Here is a 22311-nt window from a genome sequence, read left to right on the forward strand (position 1 = left end):
TTTAAAATTGCAGAAGAAATGCCTAATTAAATGCACAGCATATACGTAGACTAGAACAGTTATGGCAGTCCAATACAATTATCTAGAAGGCAGACTGGTTCCTATTCTGCTCACCAGCTTTGTGACTCTGGGAGAGTTAATTCTGGGTGTCTGTTTCTTCGTTTGTAATATTTACCTTGTGGGGTTGTTGTAAAGATAAAATAAGTTAATATATGTAAAATATTTAGAAGACTAACTGCTACAGATTAATTGATATGTGTAAATTGCTGCTATTATTATGGCAGTTAACATTTTGACTACTGCCTCACGGTCCCTCATAAATGGTAAAAGTCAAATAAGGGAATATTAACCAAAATCTTTTTCCATATTTAATTTGTTTTTTCTTAAGTTGTCCTACATTGATTATTTCTGACTTTAAAGAAGAGGGGAAGATAAAACTATTTTAAGAGACAAAAAATTGGGGTTAAAACTGGCAACTTTAAAAAAATGTTTGCTTGGAAGTTTGTTTTTTCCTTTCTCTTCATTCTCCCTGTTTTTGAGGTGACATGGAAAAGGAGTGGACTGCATTGGGAGATCAGGGACCAGGTTTGATAGACTGCACAAAGCCACTGGGCAAGGCTTCCTTTTTCTGCCATAGGAGAGAGAGAAATGGGGAGAACGGGGGAAAAATCATAAAGTTGGGAATGAGGGAGATACGGTTTGAGAGGCTGGTGGGAGGAGGTGATACAACTGGGCCAAGGAGAAAAAAAGCAGAGAAATGATCAGTATGATGGAAAACAAAGCAGCAACTACGGGATTTTATGTTCTTCCAAGCACATGATCAAATTCAATCCTCCCAATAGTGCCATGGCATAGACAGGACAGAAGATGGAAGGGTCACTATGCTACAGAGATGAAAATGTTGCCCCTAAACCCTTGGGTTTGTTAAATCCTTAGAAATATCAGAGTTAGAAATACTAAGTACCAAAGATGTTTCTGTCCCTTTCAATCTCCCTCATTTAAAATGTGCATATCTGTTAATGCTTTAGGGATAAATAATAAGCTTACTCATTAATTATACTTCTTGTTGGCTTCTATTCTGGAAACTAATTATTTAGGGTCTTTTAATGACTTTCTTCCTTGATCGGAGGTGTTATCATGTAAAAGTATTGGATGAACTGGAATTCCTGCTGTGAAATAAGACTTGTGAAATTTGAACATACTTAAGAAATGCAACCGGCTTTCATTTACCAAGTGCTGTTAATTAAGGCATAACCTCTTCCTTAAAATAACTGACAATTAGCTTGGTGATGGAAGTGTAAAGGGAAACACAGTTCATTAATATGCTAATAGTCCCCGTGGACATACAGTCCTTATCCTGGCACCTTTTCTCTCATTTCTTAAGTTTTTCTTTGGGGCAGAGTGGAGTGAGGAAGGGGGAAACAGGAAGTGGTTTTAAAGTACAATTTATAATTATGAGCACTTAGCAACCTAAATATTTTAAGATCATGATACTTTCAAAGCTTAAGAAATGAGATGATGAATATTTGTGTGTTTTGGAAAATTAATGAATTATTTACATGTATTTAAAAGTAGTTTGAATGTTTGATCCTGGCAAACCATTGATCATATTAGGCTGACCCAGGACAATGAGATCTTCTTTACTGGCTGAATACTAAGTAGTTGAGTCAGATGACCAACTTGCTTAACTTTTCCTATTGAGTTTATCATTACTAGGAGTTAACCAGTCAAACAAATTTGTTACTTTGCTGTTTCATATTCATTTAAAAACATATTAATATTAGATATTTTTAAAGAGAAATGATAACCTTTCATCTATGCAACTATTATCTAACAACTATTTGTTTTTCTTGTATTCTTCTAAATAACTGATCCTAAGGTTGATTATCTTACTTGTTCACTTCAGCAGAAATGCAATTAATCATTGTAATGAATGAGAAGAGTCCAACAGTTGATTCACAATGACTATTGTTTCCTCGTACTACATCCATCATCCTTCCCATTCATTGCAGTAAGTCTCCCTCTGTGGAAGATGGATAGAGAGCACTTGACAAGTGGGGAGATGGGTATAGTGGTGACTGGGTCATCCTTAGAATTAGAGTGACTTTTTTATTCTTTTCCTCAAGGAAAATGAGAAATGGGCTCTTTTAACATCCAGCTGTTTGATGGGGACTTTATACTTGAAATTGAATCCTGTGGCTAGGATATGCGAGCCCAGGTTCTAACAGGGAAGTTGCTATCTTCTGGATATAGGCTGGTTGTAGGCTCTATTTTAAAACTCCTAGAAACTGAAACAACATAGACAAAAGTATTTTTAGCACATCATTTACAGTCTTCAGCCCTAGGGAAATAAGCTGGGAATCTGGGTCTTTCAGATATTACAGAAAAACCTCAGAGGAAGGAGAAATCTATGAAGGAAAAGAACGTCAACAGCTTGGTCTCTCTTTCTCTTCCTTCCCATGCAAGTGGTGTTTTGGAAGGTACTGAGCAAGGCTCTTTCAACACCCAGCTGAGGACAGCCATTAATCTGCAAACATATAGTTAGGTCACAGGATTGATTTTGCTCATGGTGGAAATTTGAATTTCTGATGTATTTTGCAGTATGCACGTTGCCCCATTCCTTTCACTCTTAGAGTAAATAAGTGTTTGCTGTAGCCCCAGCTTGTTAGATGTTCAGCTTACAGGACAGAGTCCCTTGTCCAGGAGACACTGAACATTTCTCAGGTGAGGATATGTGTCCTAAGACAGTTTCTGTTACCAGTTACTAGCAATCTCCTGTTTATACCTTACGGAAAAAGTGACCTTATCAAGATTGGATGTAAATTTATTGCATCCTGTGTGTGTTACATGCCCAAGGCAATTTAGTTCTAGTACAATTCCCTAGACAGAAGTGTCCAGTTCAGTTTATATGTTTTTCTGTGGAAAATAAAACCATTTACATTTAGTGTACTTTGGCTTGGCTTGATTTTCTATATTGACATGTTAGAAGGTAAAGTCTAACTATAGCTATTGAGATACAAATTCTGTGAGCTGGCTTTCCTCTCTATCTAGAAGATACAGTACAGTAGGTAAGGAAAAAGAAATTAAGATTATTGGTCACTAAGTACATACTAAGCACTATGTTTAATGTATTATCTTAAAGTTTATGTTATATAAACTATAGTTTGTTATATTATAGCTATGATATGTTTATAACACAGTTATGTTATAAATATAATATATTATTGTTTCTTCTTTAATCTCCACAAAACTTCTTTGAGGGAAGTATTATTATGCCCCTTATAAAAAGAAGAAATCTGGATTCTGAAAACTTAAGTAGGCCAAGTTAAAAATCCTTTATTTTTTCCAGGCTACGCTATGGTACATATATTGTTGATAGGATTTCCCTCATTTTCACATCCCACAGTATGGTATTTTTTACTTCAACTGATACTTTAAAGGCATTCTTTATGTGGAGCTGAAAAATTGATTAATTGAGGAAAAAAGCCGATATTCCACTATAGGAAAAAACCCATATCCAAAATTTGTAAGCACTTAAATTAAGGATGCATACCTAATTGCAGATGTCTAAATATTTTATAATGAAATGCCAACTACTGTTCATGAAAAAATAGCTGTTATTACCTGTTAAGTGGCTAAGTTTATGTCTCAAGCTTTTGCTTTTTGTCCCCCTGGCCTTGTTTTTCCCTTTTCTTTTATGTGTAAATACTATGGGGTCCTCTCAACCTGTTCCTTGACTCAGCCTTTGCCTTTTGGAATGCTCCTCTCTGTGTTATGATAATTCTCAAGGGGAGTTACTGATTCAATACAGAAGTAGTTCAGAGTTCTAGAATGTTGCTGCCTTTTGTAAATAACTTCACTACCTTTCTACTGGTTGGTAAGCGGTATATATTTATGAAGAGCATATCTGTATTTTACTGAGATATAATTTACATACAATAAAGTAGACAGATCTTAAGTGTTCAGTTCAATGAGTTTGACGGTTACATATGACCACATAACTTCTACCAAGGCAAGATATAGAATATTTCCATCATTCCAGAAAGTTCCCTTGTGCCCCTTTCCAGTCAGTTGCCACCCCCCACACCCTGAGTCAACCACTTTCCCATATAGACCAACATAGATTTGTTTTTCTTGTTGATGTTTGTGTGAATGAAATCATCTAATATGTGCTCTCTTGTATCTGGCATCTTTTGAGATTCATTCCTGTTGCTGAGTGACTCAGTCTACCCATTTTTATTGCTGAATGGTATTATCTTGTAGTGATATACCACAATTTGTTTATTCATTCTCTTATTGATGGACATTTAATTGCTTCCAGCTTTTGACTACGATGAACAAAGTGTCTGTGAAGATTTGAGTGTCAAGTATTTGTGTGGATATTTGATTTTATTTTGAAGGTTAATTACTGAAAAGTTATAATGAATAGGTCATAGGGCAAATGTGTGTTAAACTTTTCTGGAAAGTGTCAAACTGTTCATCAAAGTTATTATATAAGCTTAATCTCCTACTATTAATTATGTATGAGACTTCTGGTTACTCCACCAACAATGATATTGTCAATCAGTTTTATTTAACATTCTGGTGGGTATGAGGTGGTATCTCATTGTGATCTTAATTTGCACTTTCCTGATGACTAATTATGTTGAGCACATTTTCCTGTGCTTATTGGCCATTCATCTATCTTTTTGTTAAATAAACTGTTTGTTCCAGTCTTTTGCTTACTTTAAAAAAATTTTCTTTTTATTATTTGTAAGAATTCTTCATATTTTATGGATACAAGTGCTTTTGTTAAATATATGTGTCACTGTATTTTTTTGTCTTTGTCTTGCCTGATAATTTCCTTAATGGTGTATTTTGTTGATTAGAAATTTTTAATTCTGATTAAGTCCAGTTTATCAATTTTTTCATTCGTAGTTAGTGCTTTTGTGCTCTAAGAAATCTTCCTTCCTTAGGCCATGAGAATATTCTCATGTTTTTTTCCAAAATGTTTTATAGTTCTAGCTTTTATATTTAGGTCTAAATCCATCTCAAATTAGTTTTTGTAATAGGAATGAGGTAGGGATCAAAGTTATTTTTTTCTAATGTAGATGTCTAGATATTCTAGCATCATTTGTTAAAAAAGACTCTTTTCTCTATTGGATTTAGGTAGTGCCTTGACTGGAAAATCAATTACCTACTGATACATGTAGACCTATTTCTGGACACTCTGTCTGTTCCATTGATCTGTTTATCTAGCTTCATGACAATAACATTATCGTAGCTTTATAGTAAGTCCCGAAATCAGGTAAAATCCTCTGTCATTGCCAGCCTGTTCTATTTTATCAAGGTGGTTGTTTTTGTTTTGCCTATTCTAGAGCCTATGTCTTTCCACATAAATTTTAGAACAGCTTGTCAATTTCTTTTAAAAGCTTGTTGGGATTTTAGTTGGTATTGTGTTGAATCTATAGATCAATTTGGAGAGAAGGGACATCTTTACTATATTGAGTCTATTGATCTGGAATATGATAGGTATATCATTCCATTTATTTAGGTCTTTAAGCTTTTACGAGCAATGTATTTCTGTTAAGTATACAGGTCATAATATTTTTTAGACTTTTCTAGATATCTAATGGTTTTTTATGCTAAAATACAAGGTATTTTTAAAAATACAATTTCTTTTTTTTTTTTTTTTTGAGGAAGATTAGCCCTCAGCTAACTACTGCCAGTCCTCCTCTTTTTGCTGAGGAAGCCTGGCCCTGAGCTAACATCCGTGCCCATCTTCCTCTACTTTATATGTGGGATGCCTACCACAGCATGGCGTGCCAAGCGGTGCCATGTCCGCACCTGGGATCCGAACCAGTGAACCCCGGGCTGCCGAGAAGCGGAACGTGCGAACTTAACCGCTGTGCCACTGGGCCGGCCCCAAAAATACAGTTTCAATTGTCATTTGCTAATAGGAAGAAATAAAATTATTTGTATATTGACCTTGTATCTAATAACCTTGCTAAATTCACATAATAGTTCTAAAGAATTTTTTTATAGATTCCATAGAGTCTTGTAAATACACAATCATGCTATCTGTGAATAATGAAAGATACATATTTCCCTTTCCAGGCATTGTACATTGTATCTTTCCTTATTGCACTGGCTAGGTATGATTTTCACTATAATATTGATAGAAGTGGTAACAGTGGAATTCCTGATTTTGCTCCAAAACTTAAGAGAAAAGTGTTTCATATTTCACCATTAAATATGATCTTAACTGTAGGTTTTTCATAAATGCCTTTTATCAGATTGAGGAATTCCTTTCTATCGTTTTTACTATGAATGGTGTTGAATTTAGTCAAATTATTTTTTGGTATGGATTGAGATGCTTATATATTTTTCTTATTTATTCTGTTGATGTGTGAGTTACATTAATTCATTTTTGTTTGTTAAACCAGCCTTAGATTCCTGGAGCAATTTTTTCAGCTCACTGCTCTCCTACCTCTCTCCCAAGCTTCTTCCTAGGACGTGGTGGAATCAATCTCTGATCTGCTGCCTGTGCCTTAGAGAAAGCCCTGTGCAACTTAGCATGAATCTCTCTGTTCTCATGCCCTCATCCTACATTGGCATACCCTCCTGTACGATGTAAAGTCCCATGGGAACGAGTAGATGGATGAGTGAGACTCAGGCTGTGGTTAGGGCTCTTGAGGATTCAAATGTCTCATGGCAGGTCACATGGCTCATTCAAAGTTCATTCAAAGATCCTCCTCTTCCTGCTGCTCAGCCAAGGTTGATTCTAGCCATGAGCATTTCTTCTTCTAGGAAGGGTCTGTCACTCTCTGTATTTTTTTCATTTGGTTTATTTACACCCTCAGTTTTCTGAAGGGTTTAACAAAAGCTATGGTTTGTTAGTGTATCTCACTTCTCAGTGTTCCAATGGGAGTGACAGTCTCTTGCAACATTTTACATCTTAACCAGAAGCAGAAGTGCTAGATATTTAACTTCTTCCTTTTAGCATTTATGCTACTCTCTATATATTTGCATTCCCCTCTCTTTTATTTCTCCTTCTCTGTACTTTACATATCAAGTGCATTACACTCTATGCTGCTCTTTACATTGTTTTTTCTTTTCACTCATATTCCTGTTCTTTCTTTATGCTACTGCCTTCTGCACTCACACAGAGTTCTTCTATATTGTCTGTTCAGGGATTTTGTTTTTTGTTTTTGTTTGGACTTCCACAATAGAGGAAAGGGTATTCATTGATATGTCTTCACTTTCCTCAAGAAGGTAATGGTGTTCGCATGGAGAAAGACTGGCTCTTTGACCGTGAAATAAGAAAATGAATTACTCTTGAAGCAGAACAAATTTAAAATCTTTTGGCCATAGCAGAGTGGCTGGTCGACTATGAGGCAGCCACATCCTTATTTCATGGAGATCAGCACAACTATAGTTTCAGTATTTTCACCCTTTACTGTCTACAAATGTGTGAGTTATAGAAACATTGTTTAACCTGGCTTTAAAAAGAAAAAACAATACCTGGAGTTAATTTGCCTTTTTCCGCTTAAAACAGAAATGATTAGGTCAGACCATTTTCTATTCTCTTTTCAAAACTGGGCAAGTGTATTAATGTTAATCACAAACAGAGACGCATAATCTACCCTATGTTTCCTAAGGGTATTCTGGACTCTTACTGAGTCCTACCTCCATCCATCATTCAAGAATGGCTTTTAATTTTCCACTCTCGTAGGTTTTGAGCAGGGAGCATTTTTATTTTTAGGCATCAAAAGATCACTGAGAAGAGTGGTTGCAGGAGTTGCAGGTGAGTCTAGTTTGGGACTCTGGAGTCCATGGATTGAAATTTAGTCATGATTGCATAAATCTAATTTGATAGGTGTCTGCTCCAGAAGTTTTAGGAAGGTCTCTGATCCCTTATCGTAAGGGAGCAGAAATTTAGGCAGTCAGTTTTGAACCAGGTATATAGCTTACGTGGGGAGTAGTTACTCTTTCAGATACCTTTTATGGGTATTGTTTTACAAATCTCCGTAATAGGTCCCTAAGCAATATAACCTGCCTATGGATGCTGGGGGGAGGGGATAGAAAGCTTCCGTTGTTTATTTTATGAAGGCTAGATAAGTGTATACCTGAATCTGATGAAAGTTTTAAAAAAACTTTAACTGAATTTCAGTTAAAAATAAGTACAAAAATTATAAATGAAATAGTATTCAGTAGAATTCATCTATGTGGAAAAAGAAAAATATGCTCTAAGAGTTTATTTCAGGAAAGCAAGAATGGCTCAATATTAGTACATCTATTAACATAATACATTTTATCAATAACTAAAGGAGAAAACTCATTTGGTTATGTCAATGAACGCTAAAGAGGCATTTAATAAATCTAATGGCCACATCTAATAAAAAAAGAAATCAATTACGTTATAGGAATATAATAAAAGTCTATCCTAGTAAGATAATATAAATGTTCTAAACAATTAAATGCTAAAATTATTTCAATTAGACACCAAATTACCCACTATCATTATTATTATTCAACATTTTCTTGGAGGCTATAGAAAATACCATGAGGAAATTATATTACTTGTATAAAATATGGAAGGCAAGAAACAAAACTATTTTTTTGTTGATATGATTTAAATGTCTAGAGAGCCCAAGAGACTTCAGTAAATAAAGACCAAATTTGATAATTTGGTAAGTTGGTTGGTTACAAGATAAATATATTTAAAAAGCAATGGTTTCTCTCTTTTATTGTATAAATTACTTAGGAAAGTATAAAATCTTATTGAAGGCTATAAAATAAGACCTTTACAAAAGGCAAAACATACCTGTGTTGGAATAAAAGTAAATAACATAAAATATAAATTGTCCCAAATTCACTTTATAAGCTTAGTATAATTCCAAATAAAATATCAAAAGTATTTTTTATGGAGAGGGATGTTGAGGATTGTATAACATGATCTTAAAGTTTATTTAAAAAAATCAATATCCAAGAATAGCCAAGGACATTTTTTAAAAGAGTAGTAAGACTTGCCCGATTAGACATCGAAATATAACGTAAAGCCACTGCAATGGGATGTGTATGGTTTGATCATAGGAATGGACAAATAGAGAAGTGAGGCAGGATGTCAAATCCAGAAGCAGACTCCAGGATACATGGATAATTAACACTGATTTAGATGGCTTTAATTCAGTAGGTAAAGAAGGGATTATTTAACATAAAAAAAACTGCTTAAATGATGATCCATCTGGAACAAAATAATATGACAGTCTCATCATGTTCCATGTATAAAAATACATTTCAGGTGGATTAATTAAATGTGTAAACTAAATTACATTTAAACTCCTACAAGGTAATCTAAGAGACTGTGTAATCTAGAGGCAGGCGCTGGGGAGGGAGGGTAAGGAAAGTTTTTCTAAGAATGGGAGGACAGAAAGGACTGGAATTGGATTATATGGAAATCTACACTATTTATGTGGGAATATATGGCATAAACAAGAGAAAAAAAGTAGATACGGAAAATTAGATGCAAGCCAGAGAGTGGTGGAATAATCCTTAAAATATTTAGAGAGTTCTTTCAAGTTTAGAAGAAGGGTCAAAAAATTGAGCAAAGTATTGGAGAGGTGGTCCTCAGAAATATAGATTCAAATGACCAAGAAACATGAGAAAATGTTGTAATTATTTTCTTAGAAACACAAAATTAAAATATCAATGAGATCATCAATTTTTACTAAGAAACTGGCAAAAAATTTAAAGACCGTTGTGGGCAGGAATGTGGGAAAACTGCGCTCTCATACATGCTGATTGAATGTAAAATTTTACAACTTTTAAAAAAAGCCAATTTTCCAGCATCTATTAAAATGAAAAATAAGTGTACACTGATTCAGCATGTTACTCAGCCTCACAGAAGTAGAATGCCAGTACGCAAGGTTATATGGAAAAGAATGTTTTAGTATTCCTCATAATAGTGAAAAAATTAGGAACAGAGTGAATGCCTATCAGTAGAGGAATGCATGAATAAATTCTGGTGTATACAAACTAGGGACATTATGAAGCCTTAGAAAAGAAGGATGTAAGTAATTAGGACTCTAAAAGCAGACTTGGAAGATCCATAAGGTGTTACATAATTGAGAAAAGCAAGATGCGGGATATGGAGTGTAATATAATTCCATTTTTAAAACACTAATAATGAAAAATGCCTTTATATATATATATTGTTTATATTTAAGTAGTATATAATTGTATATGACTATCATGAGTATGTAGAAAAGTACAGGAGGATAATGTAGTGGATGGAATTGGGGAGGAGAGTAGTAGATGATGAGGGGAGAGAAAAAAAACATGAAATAAAATAATCATATCATAAAACAGTCATGTTAATGGATTTTCCGAAAGATTTCTTTATTTTTAATCAAATAGAATTAATGTAACTTAGACAGATGAATGTCGTTTCCATTACTTCCACACAAAATACATTGTCCAGAGAGGATGTCACTTTTGAATCCTGAGGAGGGCAGTGAGAGTCCCAGATGGGAGGGAAGTGGAATGAAGTGGCCGCCTGTAAGAATGCTGGCAGATCCCTGACAGGGACTTCAGTGCCTGGGGAGATGTGAAGGACCTGCTGTCAGGGATCATCTGTAGGGAATGAAGGCAGTAGCTGAAAACATCACCAAGGCCAGTCAGAGCAGAAGAGGAAGAAAATGACCATCATTTGTAATACTCGATGAAGCCCCTGAAATAGCTAGGGGGAACCTGTAGGGGACTCCAGGATCTGCAGTCGCAAGTGGGAGCACCGTCTTGTGCATGGTAGAGTCAGTAAACTGGATAGTGGATTCATACTGCAAAGTGGATCTAGGAGCACTGATCTTTTTACCTGCTAACACCAATCGAATGGGCTGATAACTGACCACTGAGATTTGTGAGTCTAACTTGGGCCCTGAACTGAGAGAGAGTTATTTTTGCTTGAGTTACCTCCCTCGACTCTGGGATATTTACCTTATTCTTAGGGTTTTCAAGAATTCCCCAGTTGTTACCATTTGTCCGATGGCTTAGGCCTTTAGCGCCTGGCTGGCCAGCCTGGTCTTGTTCTCGCAGCAGCATTCTTGGCACAGCTGTAAGTGCAGGTGGAAGCTTAGTGAACACTCTGTCTGATGGGAGTGATCCCTGAAACAGACCCACATGGGCAATGAGGACACGTGTCCTGCGTTGGCTTCCCATTCCTGCTTAGTTTTGCAAAGCTGAAATGTGATGTGTTGCCAAAACATTTCTTCTGATTAGAAAGAAGCAGAAACTAGTGATTTCAAAGGTTAGTCTGCTTCAGCTGGGAATAGCTTTTAATTACCGTCAGTTTACATATGCTGCACAGCAGGAACAAAAGGAAATTCTAAAGAAACATAGGCTTTCCTTTGAGTCATTTGAATGGAATGATAATTACAACTAGGTCCAGGCTGCTATTTAAATTCGCATGAAAGTTATTTTTAAACTTACTGAGGAAAGTTGTGTATATCAAGGCAGAAGGTGATGTCACATTCTGAAAAATGTTAAGGGACATCTGTTTCCACATCACAAAGATTTTCTCCTCATGTCACCATGAGCCAGGTTACTTAGGTTTCATGGCATTAAGTCAAGCTGTCTTTTAAGATGTGCTCGTTGAGGATGGAGCTAAATGCTGTGGTGGCAGCTGTTCCTTATATCTTGTCCTAAGGAATTCAGTGTGTGAATTCACAATAATATTGGTCTTTCATGCAAACTTGGGTAATGGTGTTTAACTATGATAGAGAAAGCAGCTTTTGGAAGGTACTATAGAGATTTGTTTAATCAGATGTATAGGGTTTATAGGGATATTTAGTATTTTAAATAATATACTGATTTTTTAAACTACTATTTTGTTTTTTTGAAAAGGGCATCGATAGTCATATCAGTGTTTTGGAATATGTGAAAGCAGTTTCCCAAGAAAATCTTAACAGGGTAGGATTTAAATATAAACAAGAGCTCACCCACCTCAAACCCCAGCCCGCCCCTACTCGGAATTGGAAGCATATGTTACAGCTACCACATTTGCTTTTCATTCCTGAGTGTAAGTTGAGGCGTAGTGAAATGTGCATAGCAGCTTGCTCTGGCCTCAGAGCAGCAAAGAAACTGGGGCCTCATTTTAAAAACTCTAGACATTTGCTTGTGTATTCACATACACATATACACACAGTTTTAAAAATGAATACGTACATTGATTAATAGTCACAAATTTGTATGTATGTGTACATTAGGTAAGGCTCTAAACTTTAAATTCCAGGATTGAATTCATTTGTTGCCCCAAAAAACCCAGAAATATCCTTAGGGCAATGTAAATATTCAGAGAAATTTTCTTCTCTCTGTAAAAAGAACCTTTCCAGTTAGCGTAGGTTTAAGGGCAGAAGCATGTCTTTCAGATGCTGTTGTACTGCCTTTCCCGTCCTGCTTTCCCCAGCACACACATGGCATAAATAGTTGCTTTCCCTTGGCATTAGTTTCTTTGACTTTGGACTTGCAACCTAGACATGTATCAGAGAAAAGATGATATCAAACTGGAGATGAATTCTAATAGACCATCAGAGGCATTTGAAAACCCCAGCAGTGGATGCCAGGACAAAGTTTCTGAATGCCATTATGGGAAAATCAGGTTCACATAGAGTTGGAAATAGCTGTAGCATGGACATTTTCAAATTTGAGATCAAGGATACAACTCTTTGACCCCTCAAGGGTTCCTTCTTGATCATGACGCCACATTGAGAACAAAGAACATAAAATTTAGAGTCACAGGTCTAATCTCTGCTACTTAGTGTGACCCAGACAAGTTATCAGTTTCCCCAGCTCTGAAATGGAGACTATAATACCTACCCTGTCTACCACTGGGAGGAAAATCAGCTAACACAAGTAAAAGTGCTTTGGAAACTAAAAATTCATTGGAAATGCAGGTATCATTATGATTTACTGCAAATATTATTCTTGCATGGGACATTCTTTCCTGAGTAACACTGGTATATTTCCCAGAGAAGGATTAGTGGTTTCATGGTATCAGACTCATCAAGGTTGACCGCATTTCCAGTGAATTGATCTGTCTGGATATTTCATCTATGTTCTTATGAGATGATTTGCGGCTGGGTGCAGATCCTATGCTGGTACACCAGAACTGTTTCAGTTTGAAACAAAGGAACAGCAGTGAATAAGAACCTATTTTCTCTGTTTTTATTTTAGTATGTCCTTAATCTGATACTCTGCATTCTGATACTCCAACATTCATTTCCCGAGTATTTCTTTCCAAAAGGTGAGAAACCACAGAAGATGATTGCAAAGGCAGACCCACATTTTCCATTGTAATAGTCATTTTGATACCTGATTCTCATCTTTTAACTTGGGTTACAAACAGCAGTGTGTCCATGGGTCTGTCTCTGAAACCACACATGAGAAAGAATAAGAGAAAAAACCCCTCTTCTTTAAGATTCGCTTTTCAAATCATAGTTCTATCTGATGGACTGACCAGTAACTCACCCCATCCCTCTTTTTACTCTTCCAGCTCTGAGTCATCATAAAGTTTAAATTTTGAGACATTATTCAAACTGCCCAAAATGAAAGATTTTACAGCATGACAGAGAATAAAGAATTCTTTTCTACCTTCCTCACAATCTTACTTTCTTTTCTTTCTCAAGACATTTGTCAGACTAAAGACTCACAGAATGTTTCTTCTCTAGCCTGACCTCATGAAATTCATGAATGCTTAACTAGATGAGATGTTTGAAGGAAGTTCTGAGACCATAGCCATCTAAAAATTGTGAAAAACAATTTTTTTTCTTCTATGCAGAAAATGCTTTAACCATTTAGACTCTCAGAAACACCAAAAATAAGACAGAAGAAAGGCTTAAGTGTTATTCATTAATTTAAAATCAGATCAGAGTACAATTAATGTGACTGGGTGGCAGATTAAAGGGGAGGATTATCTTACCTTACAGCCACACATATCACTTCACCCTTTACAGCAGGGTAAATTCTGTTTGGGGCATCCCAGAAAATAAAGAACAAATAAATGATATAAAACAGCAATAATTACAAAGAATTTGTACATACAGTATCACATTTGATTCTCATAGGAACCCTGTTGTGTCACCTAGAGACCCTGTTGTGTCAGGGAGCTGGAAAGTAAATTTAAAAAATTTGTTCAAGGTCCTATTGAAATGCCAACCAGCATCTGTCTTCTGATAGTGAACCCATTAGACTGTAGGAGTTTCTCAGGAACAGTATTAAGTTCCTGACTCTAATAATAATTTGATTTTGATGAGACTTTCAATCAATCCATGGCTGAAGATAACCACACTTGTAAATATGGTTAAGAACTCCCTCTTTAAGTTGACCTTCAGTAACAGGAGAGGGGGAATACTTTTTGAAGCCTCTGTGGATACCTAGAGTAACTGCCTTGGATAATGCATCTTGCTCATGGGGTCAGTGTATCTCAGTACAGGTGCAAAAATGCCCTGATGGCCTTTTGATTGTTCATTTCAGTTTGGATAAGCCTGCCTTAGGTTGCTGTATAACAGCTATGGTAATTGTACAGCAGTATTATTTAGTGCCTCTCTCAGGTTAGCTGAGTTACTGCATGTGAGACTTCAGTGTTGATGAAGTGACATTCAGGAGGAGCTAAGCTATGTTGTCAAGTCATTATGAGATCTCACCCCAGGATGCTGATAATGTCAAGATAAAAATAGTCAAGTGAGGAGGAGAGCCATGTATCTTAATGCTGTTTCCTCTAATTGGAAGTTCTTAGAGATTATACCATGTTTAGTCAAGTCACAATTTATTAATTCACTTAAATATTTTTATACTTATTCTGTAAAATATTGCATATATTAAGGCATAAAGAGACAACAAAAGGCTTCTTTATATCAATTTGATTTTTGTTATGATAAATCCAACATGCAAGTGTGATATCCATCTGGAAATATTTAGGCAATCATTTGGAAATAGGTGTAAAGAATTAAGGGAAAGTGACAAGATTTATATTTTTTTAGAACAATTTAACAGTAGCTTAAATAATTAGGCTTTATGTTTTCTCACACGGCAAGGAGGAAAGAATTAGTATCATCTAATTTTGTGCCTTTTATTCAAGAAAGTAAACCTGTGTCAGATTCCTTCTTGCATCTCATTGGCTAGAATTGTGTCCCGTGATCACCAATAATAACAAGGAAGGCTGATAAAGCAAGTACATGTTCTTCCAAACTTTCTATATTGGGATGTGCAAAAAAGAAGCATATTGGGAATGACTTTTGAATTAGGCAGGTAACTACAGGATTTCGAATAAAGATTTGGAAGGCATCTTTACAGAACTGATCTTTGAAAATGAGAGAATCGGTGTCATCCTCGTGGCCAAGTGGTTAAGTTCGAGCGCTCTGCTTCGGCGGCCCAGGGTTTCGCCGGTTCAAATCCTGGGCGTCGACATGACACTGCTCATCAAGCCGTGCTGAGGTGGCATCCCACGTGCCACAACTAGAAGGACCCACAACTAAAAATACACAACTATGTACTGGGGGGCTTTGGGAGAAAAAGGAAGAATAAAAAAGTCTTTAATAAAAAAGAAAATGAGAGAATCAAGAAAGAAAAATAGAAAAAAATGATCAAAGTCAGAACCTTGGAAAATAATATGTGGAGAATGAGAGATAATCAGTTTTCAGTAAAAGATACAAAGCAATGTCTCACATGTTAGGATGGTTACTGTAAAAAAAACAAAAAATAACAAGTGTTATTTCTCCATGACTAGGATGTAGAGAAATTGGGACGCTTGTGCACTGCTGGTAGCAATGCAAAATGGTGCAACTGCTATGGAAAATAGTATGGAGTTTCCTCAAAAAATTAATTATCATACAATCCAGCAATCTCACTTCTGGGTATTTTTCCAAAAAATAAAAATCATGATCTCAAAGAGATATTTTCACACCTATGTTCAAAGCAACACTATTTATAATAGCCAAGAGGTGAAAGCAACCCCAATGTCTATCGATGGATGAATGGATAAACACAATGTGGTGTATACATACAATAGAATATTATTCTGCCTTAAAAAGGAATGAAATTCTGTCACATGCCACAACTGGATGAACTTGGATGGCACTGTGCTACATCAAAAAAGCCAGTCACAAAAAGACACATATGTCTCACATATACGAGGTATCTAAAGTCAATTTTAGAAACAGAAAGTAGAATGGTGGTTACCAGGGGCTGGGAAGAGGGGTAAAAGGGAAGTTGTTGTTGTTTAGTATAAATTTCAGTTTTGCAAGATGAAAAAGTTTTGGAGATCTATTTCACAACAATATGAATATACTTAACACTACTGAGCTGTACACTTAAAAATGGTTAAGATGATAAATTCTTTGTTACATGTTTTTTTACCAAAATTGAAAAGAAAAAAAGCCTCAGCTTTCTGCTTTGGCAGCTTAGGGCTGGGGCCTGCAAAGCTGAATTTCTAGCAAGTTCCCAGGTGATGCAGGTACTCCTGGTCTACTGATCGCACTTTGGGAATCACTGCTCTGACAAGACTTAACGCTCAACCCTCTGTCTCTGTGTCTAACTCTCCTTCAAACTGTGAACTCCTGCAACAGGAACTGTCTTGTTTGTCTGTATCCCCAGATTCTAACCCACTGTTCGTTCCTGAATAAATTTGTGTTGAATAAATGAAAAAGATAGAAAAAAGGTTAAAAGCAGTAAAGGAAAAAAAAAAAAATGAAGGGAACCAGATAGCACAGTGTCCTAGAAACCAAATTGGTGGAGAGCTTTAACATAGAGAGGAAGGTCAGTGTGGCCTAGATCTGTAGATATACCAAGGAAGATGGAAAAAAACTACTGGATTTAGTGATTAGGAGGTCACTAGCCTTTCAGAAAGTAAGTTAGGTGCTGAGGAGAAGCTTTAGAATCCAAGGGATTAAGGAAATAAATGAGTGCTGAGACTGTCAATATTGGGTTGCAAAAAGCAGAAGCAAAGGACTGTGGGTGAACATGCAGGAAGATGCTTAGTTTAGGGTAAGTTTGAACACATTCGTAGAAAGATCTAGGCCACCTAAGCCAACTGCAGGAGGACCCAGGAATTCCGGGGTAGTGGGTAGTGGGAGTCCCAGAACTGAGAGCTAGAGATTTCTTGGTAATTGATCTTGCCTTTACTGGAAATTCCTGATTACTTTTTTAAATTATAAAATTTCGTCTGCAGTAGTATTTACGTTACAATCCCTTCCTTGGATCAGTTAACTAAATAAGAAATAATGAAATGCTTGGCTTGAACCTATCTTATCTGGGAAACAAGTGGAATTGAGAACTATTTTTATGAGGTGTTTGGAGATTCTGACAGGAAAGAAATTGTGTTCTGCAAAGATCACCAGTACTATGACTTCCCTAAGGTACATACGATGCATGTTCTCTAATCATTTCTTAATAGCTGTAACAATATCAATAGAAAAAGATAATTTTAACTAGTTTGGCAAGACCCAGGAGTTCAAAATAATTATGATAAAAGAAAATCATGTGGAAGAATGAAAGCATATATATGAAACTACCTTTAATTATAGCTTATATGCTCTTTCCCCTTACCATCTCAAAAATAGCGTATGATGGAAAGCCCGCCACTTTTTAAAAATCTTTATTCTGTGTCTTCCAAAGTGTTTACCCAAACAAGTTTTGCTAAGAAATTCAGATCATTGGAAAAGTAATAAGGAAAAATGTTTGCATGAAAAATGCATCTTTGCTTAGAATAATAGTCTCTGACATTATGGTTAAGAATGTGAGCTGTGCTCATCTGAACTCGGCCTTATATCCAGGCTCTGACACTTATTAATTCCGTAAGTATGGGCCAGTTACTTAGTTTTTCTTGGCCTCAGTTCATTCACTAATAAAATCATGATAATCAGTGTAAATATTACACAAGGTGGTTGTAAGGCTGAAATGAGGTGATTATTGTAAATCTTCTAGTGCAGTACCTGACATAGTAGCTGCTCAATGCATGCTAGTTGCTATTCTTAATTTCTTATGATGATGATTATATTTCAGCATTATAATTAACTTTGGTAAAGTTTTTAGTTTTTGTTTGTTTGCTTTAACAACTACAGAAAGGCTCTCAACAGGGAATATGATAAACGATAGTATTTCCTGAATGACTGTTTACCTTACATATTTATGTTCAAATATGTTTTATTTATATTTTGAATATATAATCATCATCATCGTTATCATCATGACAGCAAACCCTTAATAACACTGCTCTGTATCACACACTGTTCTCTAGGCTTTACGTATTTGCTCATTTCATCTTCACACGAATACCAAGAGATAGATACTGTTAGTATCATCACCATTTTCCAGATGAGAAAATTGAGGCACAGAGAGGTACAAACTGTTCAGTAGAAGTGCTTGGATATGAACCAGGACATTTAACTCCAGAATCTGTGCTCTTCTTAATTACTACATTTTAATGACCATAAATAACATGGTAAATAAAATTTATTGTCCAGATACCTATTATATTTTACCACAGAAGTGTTTTTATTTGTATGTTTTAGGTCTCAAAGGGAGAAATTCTAATAATTTCATTAAAATGTATTTTTTCTCTTAGTATTTGAGATTTATGATCTTAGGTTTCAGAACCTTAAAAGGTCAAACGTTGTTACTCTATTCATCTTCTCAAACACTTTCTGCTTTATGAAAGGGCAACGATCTATTCAATATAGATGCAAAAATAGAATTTATGACACATAGAGGTCTTGGCTCTTCAATCAGAGCTCTTTCCCCTCTGCTGCATAACATAGAGTCGGATTTTCAAAATAGTGATTGTTTGAGCCTGAAGCTATCTAAGACTGAACCCTGGTTTGGCAAAGGAAAGAAATGATTCAGTTTAAAACCGTCTACATTTCAAGTCCAGAAGAAAAGTGCAATGCATGCCCTTGTAGTTATGTATTTATTTGCAGGCAGACGGAGAGGGGAAGTCTTTGGTTCAGGGCCAAGACTGAGGTAAAATCTACTTAAGTCATCATGCGAGATACTATTTGTGGGGATATCAAGGCAGCAGGAATCAGTGTAGTAAAGATACTCAGGTATTCACCTCCAATACGAAAAGACAGAGCTAATGCTCCTTCCTGGAGAGGAAACAGTTGCTGATGATAGGAATGGAAAGGATGTCATCAGCCTTATTTTTTGTCCCTACGAACGTTTCAAGCTGCTCAGTCAAAAGCACACATTCCTATTGACTGCCAGAAGTCACACTGGAAATGAAATAAGGATTTGGGAAGGAAAAGCTGCCCATCACTGAAATGCCTGCCAAGCCTCTCCACATTTTTCTACCGCAGAACCAAATCCAAGTGGCATTTGCTGCCTTTGTTATATTTTTTAATCTTGCCTTTTCTTTAATGCACAGCTTTATGTTATGTAGATATAAGACTTGGGGAACCTATTGAGAGTCTGAACTACTTTTATCAAGGCGATTTATTTTTAAGGAAAATCTAAAAGAGATTTAGAACTCTAGACAAACTCCATGGGGACTCGTTGTGCAGAGGTTAGTGTGCTCCATGAGAATGGGTAATTTTTCAAAGCTTTCTGCTGGACGTTGTCCCAGGCTGGTAATTGACTATTATGAAGGCATTTATTTATATCTGGAGCATGGACATTGGGAATGAACAGACTTGGGTTTGAGTATTGGCTGTCTGTGACCTTGAGCATTTAACCCTAGGTATCAAGTTTTCTCATTTATAAAGGGAGATATAAATAAGAAAATGAATGTAAACTCCATTGTCTAGTTAATGTATCTATTCCTATTGGTATTTCAGTATGTTCTATCATAAGTTTCCTAGAAATGTAACCTAAGCCAGACCAATGAGACATTGTCTGATCTACCAGGATTTTGTTTTCCCTGGAAACATTGGAAAGAAGCCTTCCTTCTTCACATATGAAGTGAGAGTCTTAACTATTTTGTTGTCTCTTGGGAAGAACCTGTCTGAGAACATGGCCAAGAAGGGGGAAAAAATCAAAATGCCAAGAGTTAAGCTGATATTTTAGCACCAGGATCTAGGTGTGTCTAAACGAGAGTAACCTCTGGATACTTTAGGTGAGCTGACAAATTCAGAGATCCCCTACTTTTTTTTTCTACTTTTCCTTTTTCCTTCCTTCCCTCCTCCTTTCCTTTTGGGCTTCCCTCTTCCTCCTTCACCTCCTCCTCCTTTTCTCACCCCACCTATGAAGAAACATCCAAGTGCCTTAGCCTGACATACAAGTCTCTTCTTGAAGTGACCCAGGCTTACTAGCTCAGCAATGTCATTGTTTACTCTCCTACACTCACCTGAGTCCTATATCCCCCAAAGGCTTGCTTTTCCTGGATTATCAGACAGCCTATCGTGTGGCTATTGTGGATTCTTTGCAATCAGCCCTTTCCAACTTGCACCAATTCTCTTCTTACACTCATCTGCCTGTTGTTTCCTCTGCAACTCCTTTGGGAAGCATTCCTTGATGTCCTTTTCCATTAATTTGGATCATTTTCTCTGATCCCATAAGAGTTTGTACAAACATACATTCCAGCAATTACTTTCATAGTTTGAACATTCTGTTTCCTTGCATGCCTTCCTAACTAGATTATTTGCCTTTTGAATTATAGGTTGTATCTTTTGCCACTCTGTAGCTTCACTGTCTCTCAGATTACGTGGTTTTTGAATGAACAAATAAATGAATATGCACAACTTTTTTGTTGTTTGGTTACATGCTGTGTATGCATCAGTAAATGCATATGCATTATACAGAGCATGAAAGAAAAAGACATTAGTTACTTATATATTGTGATTGAGAGAACAGGAATGTCATTATACAAAATGTTGGCTATCAGAAAAGAAGGAAATCATTATTTGGTTTGGAGACACTAAATTTAAGTTGATAATGGTACTATTAAAAATACCGGAATTTATCTCAATGTTTGGAACTAGAGATACAGAGGAGAGTCAGTAGTTGATAAGGAATTGTTTATTATTATAATCTTGACTTTATTTTACAATGTTAGTTGAAAGATGTATGAGAAAATAATTAGCTATTTTAATTCCAGAAGCAAGAACAACAACCTTTGAAGCAAGAACAGCAACCTTTGCTTAATGGGTTATTTTGTATTTGTAGATGATTTCTATTGTTTGGTCTTGTAGAGTTTATGTGGTTGCAAAGGCAGCATGGCTTAGTAAAGGGTTTACTTCAGACAATGGTGAGCTTTTTGTATGTTTGAGTATCTTAATAGAAGAGGACAGGAAAGACACAGGGTGACGGGCTTCTCCTTATTTATTCATTCAACAGGCCGCGCATGCAGTATTTCCAACTCTCTGTTTTCTGTTGCCATGATTTACTGTTGTTAGCCCAAGAGTAAATTCATAAGGAAAACAAACTACATACAATTGCAAAGCAGGGGTAGATCTAGAACCCTGTTGTAGTGACAGAGTCATGAACCTGGCACAAATACTTAAACTTTGAGCCAAGCGTCTGGAGTGTGACTTGGTGAGATTTAGTATTTCTGCACTAATTGGGGGTAGTAGAGCATAAGGTTAAGAACACAAGTGCCCTGGAGACAATCAGATCTATGTCTGAGTCCTAGTACAGCTAGTTACTAACCAGGCGACATTGAGCAAGTTAATTAGCATCACTAAACTTCAGTTTCCTGTTCTGTGAAATGGAGACAAGAATAGAACCCTCCTCATAGGTTAAGAGTATTAAATTAGACATATTGAGCCCTTACGAGAGTTCCTGGAACACCAAGATTTCACACATATGTAATTGTTTTTATTATTGTTATCCAGTGTAAAGACTGAGTTAAGAGAATTAGGGGAAGTTCCAGGGAATTGGGTGCTAAAGAAAAGTCATTTCTCCGTCTTAACTTACTTGAACCAAGATGGGAAAAAATCATGTAGTTATTCACCATACAAGAGCTATTGAGCTCCATTTCTGGATGAAGATGGAAATAAGTAGGGGAAAAAATGTAATGGAGTTGAATTAGACCTCTCCTAAAGACTGCATACACACACACACACACACACATATATAAACTAATCTTAAATGTTAATCAATAAAAAGATATAGAACATTCATCCTGGAGAAGCAAATTAGAAGTGTTCCAAATGTAGATAGTTCTATTTATGAAATAAAACATCATATTTCCTCTTGGGTTCTCATGTGACACAAGAAGAAATTAATAGCATTTATTGAAGCCGAGACCAGGAACCTTGGCAAAAGCATGGTGCAAACAGAATGTTCTCACAGGAATTCAAAAGAAAAGATTGGTTGAAGAAGGGTATTAGTTGTCCAATCAGTATT

The 22311-nt window shown here is 36.1% G+C and overlaps 1 protein-coding gene across 29 annotated transcripts in view; it reads left to right on the forward strand.

The window, feature by feature from the left end:
* Positions 1-22311, forward strand: part of INPP4B (inositol polyphosphate-4-phosphatase type II B) — a 747875-nt gene that overhangs the window by 420098 nt on the left and 305466 nt on the right. Inside the window, exon 1 of one of the 29 annotated variants that reach the window (XM_070608996.1) lies at positions 3821-3877. The exons of 27 other annotated variants lie outside the window; for them this stretch is intronic. The gene's annotated coding sequence lies outside the window, so the exon portion shown is untranslated. Of the gene's footprint in view, positions 1-3820; positions 3878-22311 lie in introns of those variants that run through there. One more of the 29 variants, XM_070608990.1, reaches the window with a different exon arrangement.

This window comes from Equus przewalskii, chromosome 2, assembly GCF_037783145.1.
Source record: "Equus przewalskii isolate Varuska chromosome 2, EquPr2, whole genome shotgun sequence".
Classification (NCBI taxonomy): domain Eukaryota; kingdom Metazoa; phylum Chordata; class Mammalia; order Perissodactyla; family Equidae; genus Equus; species Equus przewalskii.